Here is a 7,426-nt window from a genome sequence, read left to right on the forward strand (position 1 = left end):
GGCCATGGTACCCCAGGTTAGGTTTCTACCCTGATACAAGGCATGTCACATGTTCCCATCAATGGCAATGGCTCACTGTGGAAGTGATTCTCACAGGGCAGGGGTGGATGTAATAACATCCATAGAGGGCATTATAGATGGAGAAAAAAAATCAGGGTGATTCTAATATGTATACCTCTAAGGGTTTAACCTATGGTTTCCAAAAAGCACTATTAAAATGTCTTTGATCCAAGAGGAACTTTATAAATGACCATAATGGGATTTGTTTAACCCTCATTCATTCAATAAAAACTTAAGCACTTAAGTGCCAATTACTGTGTTAGTAGCTGTGAGGAAGACACAGTCTATGCTCCCATCATATTGATGGCCTAGAGGGAAGAGAGGTGTTAATTAAATAACTGAACCAATAAATGTTGAAATGTCTTGTGATATACAGAATGAAAAAGAAGAGCAAATGACCAGGAAAAACAAAAGAGGCTGGATGGAAGGGTAAGAAAGAATTTGCCTTGAACTTGAGTTCTGGAGGATGCATTAGTGTGAACTAGGTAAGGAGGAGAGGGGAGAGCATTGCGGAGACAGGGATGGGTCCGTAAAGAATAGGTGAGAGTAGGTAACTGGGAGAGCCAGGTGGACTGGGGCCTTAAGAGGCATCTCAGGCAGGTACACACCCTGATCACATGGGGACAGTAGAGAGGAGAGAGCCCGCCTGGAGACAGATGTGTGTCCCGGGCAACGCCATTGGTCTCCACATACCATCCTTCCCCATTGGTCTATCCAAGCTCATTATGGACTCCTACCGCCTCTGCCCCACCAGTGCTCTGTCAAGGATGGGCAGGCTGTCGTGACACAGCTGTTGTATCTCCAGCTGATCTGTATTTGAGGAGATCTCACATTTTACATCCCACCACCCTAGAGCAGAAATCAGGCTGCACACCTCCTGCCTCCCTTGCAACTAGGACAAGGGATATGACATAAGCTCTGCCAGCAAGATGTACCACGTGAGGCTGAATCTGGTCGTGAGCCTCGGTTCTGTTGATGTGACCAGTGGCCAAAGCAACCAGCTTTGGGGATGGCGGTTGCAGGGCTGAGCTCCCAGTGGAGAAGCCGCACGGGTGCTGACGGCAGTGATGGTTGTAGTGACGGCAAACTCAGGCAGGGTGATGGTTAGCTGATCAGGCCGGGCCTGCAGTGTGGTTTGGGGCATTCTTCCTAGAAGCTTAGCCTCAATTTCTTTCCTCCAGCCCTCCCAATGATTCTGTGGGTTACCTAACATCCTTTATTACATTCCCCTTTCTGCTTAAATCGGCCAGTGTTTCCACCAAGAACGCTGACCTCTCATAGGCTGAAGCTGGTTGGAGCCAGTGAGACTTGGAGAGAGACTCGCTGGGGCAGTGGCAAAGGGCACTTTCTCTACTGGAAGAGAGAGCCCCGGGAAGCCAGATTGCTCTCCCTGCCTGGCATGGAATCTCAGTTGCCATCAGTGGCTTCTTCCATAACTGCTGGATAAGGTAAAGTCTGCAAGGCAGAGCGGAGGAACCAAAAGATCCTGGGTCCCTGACTACATTACCAAGCTGCTGGACTGATCCCAGACCTACAAGTCCCTGGACATCCCTTCTCTGAGCTAATGCATGTGGTTAAATCAACCTGAGTTGGCTTCTCCGTTCCTTGCAGCCCAAACATTCCCACTGGGGCAGGGAGGAAGGAAGCAACTTATGGGGAACAGGCACTCATCTCTCCTGGGTGTGTCAGGGGCCACCCCAAATCCTGGGAACCTTTGACACCAACCTCCTTCATCCTCACCCAATATCAATCCCACTCAGGAAGCCCTACCTGGCCCCAAACACTTCATTCCAGAAAACATCTCCTTCCGTTGCCCTTCCCAGCCTTTGACTGTCTCTTTGATGGCCACAAAGTGGTTCTGTCACTTGCCCAGCTCACACATCTCGTAAGTGGCAGAGCTGAAGGTCTGGAGGCAATCCAGATCCCAGGCTTTTAACTACTATGTTTAATGCCATGCACCATCCAGCCTCGTTCCATTAAAAAAAAAAAAAAAAAAAAAGTATGGCCTTGAGCCAGGAGAAAAACAGAAAAAGAGCTCAAGTCCAGCTCCATATTTGCTATCTGGCCTTGAGCAAGCTTCTTAAGTCTCACTTTGAAATGAAAATGAAGTTAATGATGCCAGCTTCATAGAATCTGGCAGTCATCTGTGTGGCCCACCTCTGGCTCCCCACCTTCTGTGCACACACTGGAACCCACTTCCTGGGCCACCTGTGTGGGGTCACATGACGAGTCCCAGCCAGGGTGTGTGAATGGAGGGAGTATGTGTCACTTCCGGGCTGCTGCTCTGTCGAGCAGCAGAGCCCCCAGCCAATCCATCATGGATATATAATGTGAGCAAAAACCAAACCTTTATTGTTTGGGGTTGCTGGTTGTCATAGCATTTACTAGCCTATACTGATCGATACATACAGTACGGTCATTTACTCACTTACTCAAGAAACTTTTCTGCTATGGTTCTAACCACAGATGGATAAAAGAGAAAGCTCAAGCAGCAGTCCTGAAGGTTCTGGTGCAGTTATGCTGAGATGGGGCCCAGACCACTGCAGTTTTCTGGGGCTCCCCCATGATTCTGATGCACTGGCAAACCTGAGACCCTTGCATTACTATTGACCCACCATGTCATGGTAGAGCCGGACAGGATGCTTACCCCAGAACGCCACGTGGACTAGGCATGACAATTACAGAGAGAAAAAATACAATGCAAATATAGTCTAGTGATCTGAAATCTGTAAAATTAAGTGACAATATATAGGAGCTTTATGAACTGTAAAGTTGTATGTGTAATAGAAAGTAGATGTGCATCCTGGCAAATCCATTCATCAATGGTGTGATCCAAGATTGGGTACTTGGGCTCTCCATTTCCTCGTCCTAACGTAGATGGTATTATTTGCCTCTCTGTTTTCCAAAGATGAAAATTGAAACTCAGAGAAGTTCTAAAACATCACCCATGGTCACACAGCTTGTACAAGGCTGAACTGGAATCCACACCCAGGTTCTTCTGTATTTAGAGCTGACCTTCCGAAACACTGGGTGTAGCTGGTTCACACAAGGCCCCTGCTTGTCTCTCCAGCTATAGCTTTTGTCTACCTCTTCACCTAGCCTAGCTTCTAGCCACATCAAACTGCTTGCCTTTCTCGCCCACACTACCATTTCACACCTCTGTGCTTTGGCTCCTGCTGGCCCCGCTGCCTGGCATGCCTTCCCTCTCTTCCCACTACCCTGCCTCCAAACAGCTGCCAGATCTTTAGATAAATGGTTTGATAAACCCATCCTCCGTGGTTGACCATGCCCCACAGTAGGTCTTACACATGGCCTTGCAAATGCCTCCTCCATTAGATTGCAGCCTGTGGAGGGAGGGCCCCTCGCTTCTTTTCTCTAGGCCGCGTGACTAGCATCGTGGGCACTTCTGCTGATGCATCCGCCACAACCACCCGAATACCTAGCTCAGCAAAACCAAGACCCTACAGCTTACTGGACAGACCCTCCCAAGGAGACAACACAGCAGGATTCGAATCCAGCCACTTTGTAGCTTGGGGACTGCAAGCCCCGTATGTAGTATCTTGCAAGCCTCAGTTTCTTAGATGAAAAATGGGGCTAATGACAGTACCTGCCTCACACAGTTGTTGTGAGAATTCAATGAGATATGATGTGTACAATAAATTTATGTATACCACCCAGCTCATAAGGAAGAACTGAATTAATTTCCAGCTGATTTCACCGTTGCTATCACTGTTGTCATCATCTCCTTCTTATTATTACTATTACTATGGCTCAGCGTGCCGCCATAGTTATCATTGTTAAAATTATTACTCACCACATCCTCCTCCCTTCCCGCCAGCCCTAAGTGACTTTGCTAAGCATTCCTTCCAAGAATAGACAGTATTCTTGAAATTCTCGAAAGCAGTTCTTCATTGTCTCATTGATGGTTCAGTGCCCACTATGATTTAGCATCCCTGCTACCCCCTAGGAAGATGCCCAGTTGGCTCTTCAGGAAGTTTGTGGCTGCCAAGACCTTTCCATCCAGGCTTCCTGGATACAGCTAAGAAAATATGGGCTCTCCCGAGGTGCTCTCTCTCACTGACTTGACATCATCCCCCTCCGGGTTCATTCTGGGTTCATTTTTGGTCAGCCCAGGCCACTGCGAGGGTGCCCCGTCCCCTGGCTATGGGAGTGACCGGATACCAATCAAATAGGTCTGTGGGCTTCTGGAATTGTTGATAACACCAAAAGGAATAATACCTCCAATGGGCTTTTTTTTTTTTTTTTTTGTGGGGAGCTAAAAGAGTCAGGCTTTTGAGTTTCAAATAAAACGTGCTTCATATGCCATCAGAGTGAGCCACTCTTGCTCTTCCTTGCTTATCTTTCACATATCCGGAGTGTGGAGGGCAAAACATGGGTTTTCAGCAAAGAATTTCTTGAGGTTTCATGATGAACAACTCCAAGCTGTTATGAAAGGGCGGAAAAACAGAACATTCCCCCACACCCGAAGTATTACAAGAACAGGGAATGGAAGAGGAAAACCAAACCTCAGACAACAAAATTTTTTAAAATATGAAGTTGGCTTTTTTGATTGAGAAGGTTCTGAAGACCCAGCCATGAATGGTTTCTGCTGGGATCTGCATTTAAGTGAAAATTCACAAAGTCTGTGAAAATGGAAATGGGAAGTCAGAGGGAAAGAGGACAGCATGCATGTTGGGAGGAACAGAGGGCAGAAACCAATGAGGAGGTAAGAGGGCAGCAGTAAGAGGGCAGCAGCAAGAGGCAAGGTGCTTCCAGGAGCAAGGACAGTGGTCAGGGTAAGAGGACCACTGGGTGAGAGTTTTCTCCAGAGAGAAAAAAAAATAGGCAAAATTTTTTTTCCATAACAATGTTGATACACAACTGCTCGAATAAAATTTGCATTCCCATCTGACTCATTTGGCTGGAACAATGAGCTCACATTCCAGAGCCTGGGCTGACCCTCCTGCACCCCACTGCTGATAAAGTGTATAATTAGTGCTTTTTGCACTAAGAAGGACCATGAAATCTACTGGGTTCTCTTTTGTCTAGCTTCTGACAGCAGCCTCTAGCACTCAACGTCCTATTCTCATGTTAGTCATTTCCAGGGGAGAAAAGAAGAGGGTAGGCATGAGAAGGGAACATTTTTCACAATTTATCAAGCTCTTCAATTAAAAAACAAATGAAGTTACAAATCAGGAAAGTTACAAATAAGGAGGGAGGCATGGATGACCCTATGGTGATGAACTGAAATCAGTAGTATCAGTATGAACTAAAGTTTAAAAAAATAGATAGATAGGTAGACAGACAGATACAGATATAAATATAGAAGCGTGTATGCATGGATTAGCATACACAATATATTTCCAAGCTCTGAACACTGCGAGGACCTAGAAGCAAGGATTCCCCAGTAGCAATGAGCACACTTGCCACCAAGATCTTGGTTTCTAAACACCATTCTTCAATGAAAGGAACCAGGGCTCCTTGGAGAAGTGGTTGATTCCAAAGCTGGGGCAAGGAAAATACAAGATGAGCCTTGAACACCACGTAGCGTCAGAAAATAGGGAATTGCTCAAAAAAGGTTAGGGGCTTATTGCAAGGGTATATGAACCAGCCTGAAATAGCTCCCAGTGGTCAAAGCTGGAACAATTGGAGCAAGAAAATTATGATAGGATTGGATTATAAGCCATAGAATAAAATAAATACCCATGAGTCCATATTGATGGAAGGAAGGAAAGAAGAAAGGAAGGGAGTCTTACCTTAAAGAAGAATTACAATTAATAAATGTAGAAGGAATAAGGGAAGTAGAAGAATCACGTCCAGAACACCACAGTAATAATTGCCTCAGGTAAAATCCACAGATGGATACTAAAATTTAAGCGGTCAAAATTGTGAGGAGAAACAGGATAGTCTCAAAGTATCTCTCCCCAAATATTTACTAATTACAAAGGGAAAAAGTGGTACATTTACAGTGAAGAAACCCAACAGACACCACATTAACCAAGCAATTAAGTTTAACATCACTAGTAGTAAGTCACGTTTTTAGTTATCCCTGACACGATTCGATGAGAAGCACACTTCATCTTGGTGGTACACTTCCTCAGAACCCCAAACCCCTGTCTCATCAGGAGAAAACATTAAAAAAAAAAAATGGAAGTATTCTACAAAATACCTGACCAGTATTTTTTTTTTTAATATCAAATTCACACGAGACTAGGAAAGACTGAGGAACTGTCACAGATAGGAGGTCACCAAGGAGACACAAGGACTAAATGCAACGTGAGACCCTGGACAGAAAACTGATGTCAGAAGGAAAAACTGGTGAAATCTGAACAAAGTCTATAGGTTAATTAATAATATTATGCCCATATTTATTTCTTAGTTTCAACAATTGTACTGCAGTTGTAAAAGACGCTAACATTAGGAGAAGCAGGGTGAAGAGTATACGCAAATATTCTGCTGTTTTTGCAACTTTTCTGTAGGTCTGAAAGAAAAAGTTTTTAAAAATGAGGTGCTGAATTTACCTAGTTATTGCTGATAGGGAGCAACCTGGAAATAGTCCATTCTAAAACTGGTATAAGAAGTAAGGCCCTTGTAAAATAGCTAGTGGGAAGCAGCCGCATAGCACAGGGAGGTCAGTTCGGTGCTTTGTGACCACCTAGAGGGGTGGGACAGGGAGGGTGGGAGGGAGACGCAAGAGGGAGGAGATATGGGGATATATGTGTATGTATAGCTGATTCATTTCGTTATACAGCAGAAACTAACACACCATTGTATAGCAATTATACTCCAATAAAGATGTTAAAAAAAAAAAAAAAGTAAGGCCCGTAAGAGCTATCCATTTCTTGGAGGAGGGATTTGAGGGGGTGTTTCATTCAACCTCAGATGCATATTAAGTCCTCTGCTGGGCTCTGGGGATATGATGGTGAACATGAGACATGGTTCCTGTCCTCAGAGAGCTTACCATCTAGGGGATGAGACCAGAAATAAAGTACAAAAGAAAATGAAAATAACTACTATTTGCATGACAAATAGCATGAAGGAAATCAACAAGAGGTTTGGGAAAATATTTCTAAGGTGATAACACCAAGGCTGAGACCTGAAGAATGAGAAGGAGATAAACACGTCAAAAATGGAGAAGAAAGGGCTTCCCTGGTGGCGCAGTGGTTGGGAGTCTGCCTGCCGATGCAGGGGATGCGGGTTTGTGCCCCGGTCTGGGAAGATCCCACATGCCGCGGAGCGGCTGGGCCCGTGAGCCATGGCCGCTGAGCCTGCGCGTCCGGAGCCTGTGGTCCACAATGGGAGAGGCCGCAGCAGTGAGAGGCCCACGTACCGCAAAAAAAAAAAAAAAAAAATTGGAGAAGAAGAA

This window comes from Mesoplodon mirus, assembly GCF_964341445.2.
Source record: "Mesoplodon mirus genome assembly, chromosome: 15".
Lineage (NCBI taxonomy): Eukaryota > Metazoa > Chordata > Mammalia > Artiodactyla > Ziphiidae > Mesoplodon > Mesoplodon mirus.